A 10629-nucleotide genomic window follows, 5' to 3' on the forward strand; every position below is an offset into this window, starting at 1 on the left:
AGTATTTTCCATACAATTTCTGAATTTTTAAAAGATTTTAATTAATTCATCCTAGCATTTTACTTATAAAACAATCACAGATTGCGTTACAAATAGTTTTATAACAAATTTTGGTTTAATTTTATCATTTTTGCATTTGTACTAAGTTTCAATTATTGCACAAATAGCCATATTTTTATTTTTAGGTTACAATTGCAATTACTTTGCAATTATAGCCTATGCATGCATTATTACATTATTTTACTTTACGCTTTCGTTCTTTCATCAAAACCCCAATTTTTAAACACGGATCCTTCCAGATCTTTGTAGATCTGGAGAGATTCCGAGTTCATCACCAGTTTTTCTTTAATGTTCTTCTGTTTCCCTACTGATTAATCGAGTTTTTACCACTATATTACTTTATATTTTGGGTTCTTTGTTATATGTTGTTCAAATCTCTGCATACTTGAAATGTTTTCAAGTTCCCATAATTTTTCTTTAAGTTTCTCTTATTCCTTTACTATTAACCGATTTTTAGAACTATGATACTTTAAGTTTTTGATTTCTCTGATTTTTGTTGTTCGAATCTCTGTATGTTTGAGGTGCTTTCTGTTTTCATGGCTATTTCTTTAAAGATCCCATAATCTTCCTGCTACTAATAAACCCTGAGTATCTTTTTAAAATCCTGAGTTTCTACCCTGTCTTCGCAGAAGATTTTTCTGAAAAATCTTATGTTAGTGTTCAACCCCTTCTTGCATGCTTTTGTTTCTGGTTCGATTATTCTGACTATTTATTGTTTGATTTCAACATCTTTTCTATTATTATTTGAATAATTGATTGATTAGCCTAATTATCTAGGGTTTTCTTTGTTTACTAAACTAATTTACTGATCTTTGATTATTTTCCTTAATCCCTAATTCTTAATTGACATTTCTTGTCCATCTATAGGTTGTTTGACCCTTTGATTAATATTTGATTACCCATGTTACCTTATTTGTGAAACTGATTACTAGATTTAAGGGTTCTAACCCTAATTAACTGTTAAACCTACTTCTTGCCTTATTTGAAACTCAATTAGAGTTATATGGTATAATTCTCTAATTTCCTATCCCCAATCAAGCATTGATTGGTCATTTGGTTACTTCCTTTATCTATTTACAATATTTACCTACCTTGTCTTAGTAAACTATCCGCATGGTTCAGAGATTATTACTGATTTTTTGCATGGTATGATTGGGATTCTTTCTTTAATTAGACCAATGTTATTACTGTTTGATCAATTACCCCTAATTAAGGGGTCTATTCTGAACTCTTTTTATGTGATTGAATTTTTTGATCCTATGATTCCCCTTAATTGACTGAATGTTGATTTCTTTACCCTATTTTGTTCTTCTCTTAAACTACTATTTATACACTCTTGTTTTACCTCTCAACACACGATCAATTAGTTCAAAACACACACACACACACACAAAGTCTCTCTTCTCTCTCTGATACTTGTGCTAACTGCTTGTCTAGCCGGCTGAAAGCCAAGGCTAGATTATGGAACTCTACTTATTTTACTTTCTGCACTTTGCTTCCTTAACTAGTATGTTTTTAGTTCAGTTCTGAAACTCAACTCCTTGTGCTCCATGTCTGTTAATCCATGACTCCTTCTGCACTACTTTAATGGCTTATGTATTTAATTGCCCTTCTTATTTACTGCTTTATTCAGCATGCTTAAGTTTTGCCCTCTCTTGTTCAAGTGTTTAATCAGTATGTCTGGGTATCACTTGTCTTGTTTGATACATGGCCATCGTGTTTACTTGAGTTCCTTTTTATTTCCCTCAACTAGTATGCTCATGTTGGTATCATAGACTCCTAATGTACTTGATTAATACTAAGCGAAATGACTAATTCTATGTAATAGACCCCTGTCCTCAACATGACTACTCCCATTCCCTGTGTCTATGTGTTACTGCCTATTACTATTCTAAATTTCAAGAATGATTCCCTTATTAACACTTTGAAGTAGTATTTTTGTGTTCTGGATGTCAATTAGTTCCTACTTATTCTTTGTACTTGCTGGTCTATATGCTTCTCCTCTTATCCATGTTATGTGTTTCTGATTTGAGCTCTCTATGTCCCCAACCCCCCGTATCATTGTCTGTAAAGCTGTTTGTCTTCACTTAGAATCAAGTAATAAATGGCTCTGAATCTGGGCACTCTAAGTTGTTTATGTGATTGTGTATTTTCTAAGAATTGCTTCCAAAATTGTTTTCACTCTTAGCATTTTTTCTAAAGTGTGTCTATTCTTGAAAACCTTTTTCCACTCCTGAAAGTTTTACTTCAACACTATTTTACTGAGTTCTTCTAAACTATGTCAAGCACTCTCACTTCTACTCTTAGATTATTTAAGTTATGCCCCTCTGGTGTGTGTACTGCTTAGAAATCCTTGAGTTTCCTCTGAACTCTGGCACACCATGGTTGGCCCTTCCACACTACTCATAACCAATTATCTATTTTAAGAAAGGGTCTTGGTGTGAGCATTGCTCGGGATCCCTGAGGTCCTTAGGTAACTTTGACACACCATTGGCTATAAGACTCTTGGCATTTGATAATGTTTTGAAGGCATGGCATCCCCAGGTTTACTATTGGGCCTAATTCGGGCTCCCTATAGATAGTTTATATTTATTTATCAAGGTTTGGCAGAGGGTAGTAGAGGCCAGGGTGAGGAAGTGTGTGTCTATTTTCGAGAATCAGTTTGGATTTATGCCGGGGCATTCGACTATGGAAGCGATTCATTTGGTAAGGAGATTAGTGGAGTAGTACAGGGAGAGGACGAAGGATTTGTATATGGTGTTTATTGACCTTGAGAAAGCATACAATAAAGTTCCGAATGAGGACTTGTGGAGGTGTTTCGAGGTTAGCGGTGTTCCGATAGCGTACATTAGTGTGATTAAGGATATGTATGATGATGCTAAGACTCGGGTGAGGACTGTGGGTGGTGACTCAGAGCATTTCCCTGTGGTGATGGGGTTGCACCAGGGATCGGCTCTTAGCCCATTTTTATTTGCCTTGGCGATGGATGTAGTGTCGCGTCACATCCAAGGGGAGGTGCCTTGGTTCATGCTATTTGCCGATGATATAGTGCTGATTGACGAGTCGCATAGCGGAGTTAACACGAGGTTGGAGATTTTGAGATACACCTTGGAGTCTAAAGGTTTCAAACTGAGCAGAACCAAGACAACATACTTAGAGTGCAAGTTCAGTGACGGGACCCATGATGCAGACGTAGAGGTTACGCTTGATGCTCAAGTTATCCCCGAGAGAGCGAGTTTTAAGTATCTTGGGTCGATTATCCAGGGTAACAAATATATTGACGAAGATGTCGCGCATCGCATTGGAGCGGGATGGATGAAGTGGAGGCTCACTTCCGGTGTTTTGTGTGATAGGAATGTGCCGTTAAGATTTAAGGGTAAGTTATATCGAGTGGTGGTTCGACCGGCTATGCTGTATGGGGTTGAGTGTTGGCCAATCAAGAACTCCCACGTGTATAAGATGAGAGTAGCAAAGATGGGAATGTTGGGATGGATGTGTGGGTGTACCAGGAGAGACAGGATTAAGAATGAAGCTATCTGGGACAGAGTGGGAGTAGCCTTCGTGAAGGACAAGATGCGGGAGTCGAGGCTGAGATGGTTCGGACATGTTAAGAGAAGAAGCATTGATACTCCTGTTAGGAGGTGTGAAAGGTTGTCCATGGAGAGTTTGAGAAGAGGTTCAGGTAGGACTAAGAAGTATTGGGGAGAGATGATTAGGCAAGACATTGCGCTGCTTCAGCTTACTGAGGACTTGACCTTTGAAAGGATGGTGTGGAGGTCGAGGATTAAGGTAGAAGGTTAGTAGGTAGTTTATAGTTGTTCACCCATAGTCTTAGTAGCATGCATGTCCCTTCATATTGTTAGATTTTTATTACGTTATGTGGTTTTGTTCGCCTCAGGTATTGTATTCCCTGTTGCTATTATTTGGTACAACTTATCCTTTATATCTCCCTTTTTCTTTTATCTTCCATCTTTCTTCCTTCCTTGCTTTCCTCTTCTTCTTTTTGCCCTTCGTGAGCCGAGGGTCTAATTGGAAACAACCTCTCTACCTGTATTAGGTAGGGGTAAGGTTTGCGTACAAACTACCCTCCCCAGACCCCACCTGTTGGGATCAAACTAGGTTTGTTGTTGTTGTTGTTGTTGTTGTTGTAATTCATTTACTATTGGGCTGTAATAATAATTCCTTTATAAACAAATATTGGGGAATTTAGTAAAAAGGGAGGGATTCCTATATGATTTTTGTGAGGGAAACTAGGTAGAAATCATGCCTTTAGGTTTGCTATGCCTATTGGTATTAGAAATCATGTCATAGGTATCTTATGTTACTTGCATTAGAAATCATGCCTTAGGATTGTCATGTTTACTATTTTTGCATGCTAGAAAGCCTGTTACAGGCTCATCACTTCATTCTGCTTCTGCATAATCACCTAGAAATCTTGTTATAATTCTGCCTAATAAAATGATCACTCACTATGTGCATTAGAAATCCTGCTTTAGGACTGTATTTGCATCTCTTTAAATCATGTCTATATCGCCTAAATCAATAACCATCTCGTCTATTAAGATGTTTAAAATAACCCCAACACATAGACACCATGTTATAGGGTAAATATGTATGAAATCAGTTTCGTGATGGCCAACACCTAGACAAGCATGTTTCTAGGACATATTAAAACCCAAACTATTTGCTTTCCTTTAATCAATTTCCAGAATTCTATTTACATTTTAGACATCATGTTACAAGGCATTACAACTCCACACCTAGGCAAGCCTATAGGTAATCAAGGTTTTCTAAAACTATAAAACTGCTTTGCTTATTGTGACTGCCCAGATTTAACAGGTCCTAAAATTAGTAGGCAAACTGATTAGGTCTTTAACACTATTCCTTAACTCAGCATTGCATATGTTCTGACTTGTGTTCACCTAGATACTGTGTCATTAAGACTCTTTTCAAATGTCTAAAACACTGCTGTCTGAGACGTGCATTTGTTTGTTCTACTTGTGGAGGTAATCTCTGGTAATGCAAACTAGTTACATGAGTTAATTGCTTTAGGTGCCCTAACACACCTTAATCCATTAGGTGGCGACACTTCAAATACCCAATTCCCAAAAGGAAACGAGTTGTTCCCAATGAATGTCGAAACCCGGACTCCGCGAAGGAAAAAAAGGGTGCGACAACCACCTCTTTGCAGAACCTGTCATCTGAAACACAACAAAATCGACCCCATTGGTCTCAACTATCCATATGTTCTGCAATATGTTGCGGTGCGCAGCCCTATCCCACCATATATCAATATCAGTATCACAATTCACCTTATTTCATCATGTCAATCCACCCTTATTTCACCTGTTGCGGTGTACAACCCTATCCATAAATATCGGTACAAATTCACCTTTATTACACCATATCAATCCATTCTTATTTCACCATTTGCGGTGTGCAACCCGATCCCACCATATCAGTATCAAATACTCAATGTGCACAATCAAATTAACAATTCAAACCACGAAAACCTTTACGATAAATAACTATCAAACTGAACCAAAAAGGAAACCTTGTACAATAAAGGAATCTACATAAGTAATACTACACAGCGAGACCAATCAAGTAATTTACAATTAGAAGGTGCAATTAAGTCAGTTAAACAAATAGCAGGGAATCATGAAAATTTGAAAAGATCTAAAATCATTATCATGAGAGAACATTGATTAATAGGTAGAAAATAAGCATGAAAGCATTTAGGGCATATAAAATTTAAGACAGGGAAGGAGATAATTAAAGAAAAGTGGAAATCAGGAAAACAAGTAATTTGACGACGTATAAGCACTTGCCATCTCTCATATACGCTGCTCATATAGAATTCACATAGCACATAGCCCGCGGGTTCCTAATTCTCTCAAGTAAAGGTTAGACACAATACTTACCACGCTCCAAAGACCACTCAAAGCTCAACCACAACTTTGCCTTTCAAACAAGCCTCCGAACCAACAATATCTAGCAAATTACCAACCAAACGATTCAAAATAAACCTTAGAAATTACCCATGATTGCAAAAGATTCAATTTAGGTCATTATTAAAAAAGTCAACAAAAGTCAACTCCCAGGCTTGCTTGGTCCAAATCCTAAATTCTGACCAAAACCCGATTAACCATTTACCCCCGATCCCGGTTATGCATTTTATTTTGGAATTCGACCTCAATTTGAGGTCTAAATCCTAATTTTACAAAAAATCCCTAATTCTATCCAAATCTCCAATTTCCACCATGTAAACACTAGATTTTAGGTTGAAATCTTAGGAAATGTAATGAAAGATTGAAAGAAAATAGATTAGAATCACTTACCAATGATTCGGGAAGAGGGGTTCTTGGAAAAATTACTTAGAGGATTATCTAGTTTGAAAATTTGAAGAATGAACAAAAATTCCGTCTAACTCAAGTTTTACACAGTTGCAGATGTCGCAATTGCAAACATCGCAATTGCGAGAAAGAGGTCGCAATTGCGAACTTCTTCCAAAATCCCAGTAATCGCATTTGTGATAAAGTGGCAGCAAATGCGAACTCTGATGCCCTCACAAATGTGGACCTTTCTTCCCAAATGCGAAGATCATCCCAAAAGGTGCTGAGTCGCAAATGCGACTCTGCCTTCCCAAAAGCGGAATTGACGAGTTCGTGAATGTGAACTTTTACCTTGCAAATGCGAGTACCCCCTGCCATGCCCAGGCTCACAAATATGATGGTTTCTTTTCAAATGCGAGGCTCGCAAATGCGAACCAGATCCCGCAAATGCGAGATCAGCAACAGACACCAGAACTAAAATGCATCAACTATGTTTCTAAGTCCAAACTAACTCAGTAGCCTATACGAAACTCACCCGAGCCCTCGGGGCTCCAAATCAAACATGCACACAAGTCAAAAAATATCATACAGACTTGCTCTCTTGATCAAATCGCCAAAATAACACCTAGAACTATGAATTTAGCATCAAATCAAAGTAAATTTTCAAGAAACCTCATGAAATTCTATTTTGCAACCGTACGTCCGAATCACGTCAAACCAATTTCGTTACTCACAAAATTTGACAAACAAGTCATACATATAGTATTGGACCTATACCGGGTTTTGGAACAAAAATACGAACATGATATCAATAAAGTCAAATATTTGGTCAGACTTTCAAAGTCATTAAGCTTTTAAACTTTCAAAATTCAACAAAATGTGATAACTCGAGCTAGGGACCTCCAAATTTGATTCCGGGTATACGCCCAAGTTCAAAATCATGATACTGACCCATCGGGACCGTCGAAATATGGATCCGGGTCTGTTTGCTCAAAATGTTAACAGAAGTAACTCAAATAGATTTCAAGTCAAAAATTTCATATTTTATCAATTTTTAACATAAAAGCTTTCCGAAAAAAACCCTCCATATTGTGCACGCAAATTGAGGAAGGCTAAAATGAGGTATTTGATGCTTCAAAACACAGAATTAGGTTTAATAACATAAGATGACCTATCGGTTCATCACAAAAATATATATTTTTACCAACTCCAAAAGTAATAGTCGACAATCTCTCTCTCTCTCTCTCTCTCTCTCTCTCTCTATTATATATATATATATATATATATATATATATATATATATATATATATATATATATATATATATATATATATATATATATATAATGACCCGACCGGTCATTTCATGAGTTACCGCTCTGTTTCCCCATTTCTGCTTCTTTATGTGTTGTTCAACTACATTTGTGGTATCAGGTTTGTTGGTTCGGGTTTAGAGTGGTTTTGGAGAGGTATAAGACACTTAGTCTCTTTTGAGTAAGCTTAAGTTGGAAAAGTCAACCGAATATTTACTTATGTGAAAAAGGTCTCGGATGTGAATTTGAATGGTTCGGATAGCTTCTTTAGGTGATTTGGGACTTAGGAGCGTGATCAGAATATATTTTGGAGATCCGTGGAGGATTTAGGCTTGAATTGGCGAAATTAGAAATTTGGCATTTTCCGGTAGGTCGGATTTGAATTCTGGAAGTTGGAGTACGTCTGTTGTGTCATTTGTGATGTGTGCGCAAAATTTTAGGTAATTTAGATGAGGTTTAATAGGTTTTTGCATCGGTTTTGGAATTCGAAAGTTTGGAAATCCTTAGGATTGAATCAGATGGTGATTTGATGTTTTGATGTTGTTTTGAGTGGTTCGAAGGTTGAAACAAGTTTGAATGATGTTATGGGATATGTTGGCATGTTTGGTTGAGGTCCCGAGGGCCTCGGGTGAGTTTCGGGTAGTTAACAGACCAATTCTTGGTTTTGGAAGTTGGCAGATTTTCTGGTATTTTGTCGCAGAGAAATCCTTCTTCGCGTTCGCGAGAGGGTCTCGTGTTCGTGAGGGATGTTGAGTGAGGCTGGTGAGTTTTTCTACGCATTCGCGATGTAGGTCCTACGTTAGCGAAGGTTCGGGAGAGTAAGGCTACACGTTCGCGACCTGGACATCGCGTTCGTGTATAGTCAAGTTGTGAGGTCTTCGCGTTCGTGAGTGGGACCTCACGTTCGCGAAGAAGGGAATCTGAGTCTGGGTTAGTTTGTGCTTTGCGAATGCGAGGGCACTACTGAGTTCGCGAAGAAGGAAATGTCTGGGCAGAATGTTTAACGTTCAAAAATGAGGGTTTAGGTCCATATTTTCAAAACTCATTAGAAAGCTCGGGAGAAGGCGAATTTAGAGGGAATTTTCAGAGGAGTGATTGGGGTAAGTGTTCTTCACTTGTTTTGGGTTAAATTCCATGATTATGTCTTGATTTTTATCATTTAATTTGGGAATTTGGGTTAAAAATTGGGGAAAATGGAAGAAAATTTGGAGAATGGATTTTGGGATTTGGATGACCATTTGGCGTCGGATTTTGATGAATTTGATATGGGTAGACTCGTGAGCGAATGGGTTTTCCAGTTTTGTAATTTTTATTGGATTCTGAGACATAGGCCCGGGGGCCGAATTTGGCCCATTTTGGGATTTTCGAGTTAATTTGATTATTTTCACTTGGTGTTTATTCCCTTAGCGTGTGTTAATGATAATATACTGATTTTGGTTTGATTTGGGGTATTTGGAGGACGAATCAAGAGGCAAGGGCATCGCAGGATAGAGTTTGGCTTGGCTTGAGGTATGTAACGATTGTAAATCTAGACCTGAGGGTATGAAACCCCAGAATTTCGTACTGTTTTGATAAATGAGGTGACATACATGCTAGGTGACGGGCTTGTGGGTGTGCACCCATAGGGATTGTGACTTGGTCAGTCCCGTGGCGATAGTAGAGTTGCATATTTTGATAAACTTTATATGATATCCATGTGTTTTAGAAATGAATCTGTTAACTTGGGATGAATGCCATGTTTGGGGCCTTGTGCCAAACTATTTGGACTCTTAGGGGTATTTTACTATTTTCCTCACACTATTTTGATTTCGAAAGCATATCCTCAGTCATGATTTGTACCTGTTTATTGTTTGATTCAGTTTCATTACTCCACTTTCAAATATATGAAAATTGTTTGGGCTGAGTTCCCTGATTTTTTTTTACTGAAGTGCCTGAGTGACTGTGAGATTGATGACTGAGAGAGAGGTCGAGGACCTGATATATATATATATATATATATATATGGATCGGGCTGCATGCCACAACGATATATATATATATATATATATATATATATATATATATATATATATATATATATATATATATATATGGATCGGGCTGCACGCCGTAGCGATATATATATATTGGATCGGGCTGCATGCCACATCGATATGTTGGATCGGGTTGCGCGCCACAGCGATATAGCGCTTGGGATATATGAGCCCCTCTAGAGTCTGTACACTCATAGTGAGCATAGTCGACTATATATTATAGATCGGGCTGCACGCTGCAGGGTTATTATTATGAGATATCTATTGAGCGAGAGAGCTGAGTGTGAGTACTGATTGATGAGAGTTGAGTCACGAGTGACTGAGAAGCTTGCCCGAGGGGCTATACTTATGAGTGATACTTTGCCCGAGGGGCTTGTTTATGAGATTTTATGTTTTCACTCTTCTTTTATATTGAGACTCTATTGAAAAATGTTGAATAAATGCTTTAAAGGATTTTCATTGAAACTAGAGCTTTTATGAGATATTTGGTTATTGAACTACAGATTTTGACATTGATATTTCTGTTGTGATTGTTGATAAAGTATGTATATGATTTTAAATGCTCCTCACTATACTCAGCCATTATTTACTTTGGTTACTTACTGAGTTGGCATACTCATGTTACTCCCTACACCTTGTGTGCAAATCCAGGTGCCAGAGCCTCCGAGTGGGAGATGATCGTTGCCTTCAGAGTCTTATCCGGAGATTGAAAGGTAGTTGCATGGCGTTCGTAGCCCTGCCTTTCTCCTTCCTATTCTAGTACTTTATATTTTAGACTTACTTTGTATTAAGCAGATAGTGTTGAGTTGTACTTAGTGGCTCATGACTAGTGACACCAGATTCGGGCAGTGTTGATGTACTTACATATTTGTTTTTGCGTATTTTTAA

Source organism: Nicotiana tabacum, chromosome 1 (assembly GCF_000715075.1).
Source record: "Nicotiana tabacum cultivar K326 chromosome 1, ASM71507v2, whole genome shotgun sequence".
Taxonomy (NCBI): Eukaryota; Viridiplantae; Streptophyta; class Magnoliopsida; order Solanales; family Solanaceae; genus Nicotiana; species Nicotiana tabacum.